Source organism: Penaeus monodon, chromosome 35 (assembly GCF_015228065.2).
Source record: "Penaeus monodon isolate SGIC_2016 chromosome 35, NSTDA_Pmon_1, whole genome shotgun sequence".
Lineage (NCBI taxonomy): Eukaryota > Metazoa > Arthropoda > Malacostraca > Decapoda > Penaeidae > Penaeus > Penaeus monodon.
In genome coordinates, this window is record NC_051420.1 from 32,022,513 (window position 1) to 32,022,986 (window position 474).

Sequence of the window (474 nt, forward strand, 5' to 3'; positions counted from 1 at the left end):
CTGCTTTGGTGGTCACCTTAATTATATTCTTGAGCCTGAACTGGGTTTTGGCTCACTGAAACCATGTGAGGGTTTCATTTCGTGAAAAGGGCAGGAGGTGGATGGAGGCGGCATTCACTTCAGTGAAAAGGGAAACTGCGTCGGTATTCATGTCATTCAGGGTCACCAATGTTGGAGAGGCCTAGATTGGCTTCATGAGGGGCCTAGGCCTTGAGTGGAAGGAGAGTCAAACTCAGAGGTGCAGAGTAGTCTGTCTAATTTTTGGCAAGCATGCGATATAAATAATATGGGATGTGAGGTCAGTGGCCGAGTACACTGATTGGCCGAACGGCAGGATCCCGCTCTCCTGTGTTGTGGCAACTCAGCACTGACCACACTGACAGCAACCCACCACTGGTATGGAGGTAATTATGCCAAGTGAGGTTGTGCTGGTGCTGACTGAAGTGATTGTGGTGTCTGCCACAATAGCATGTT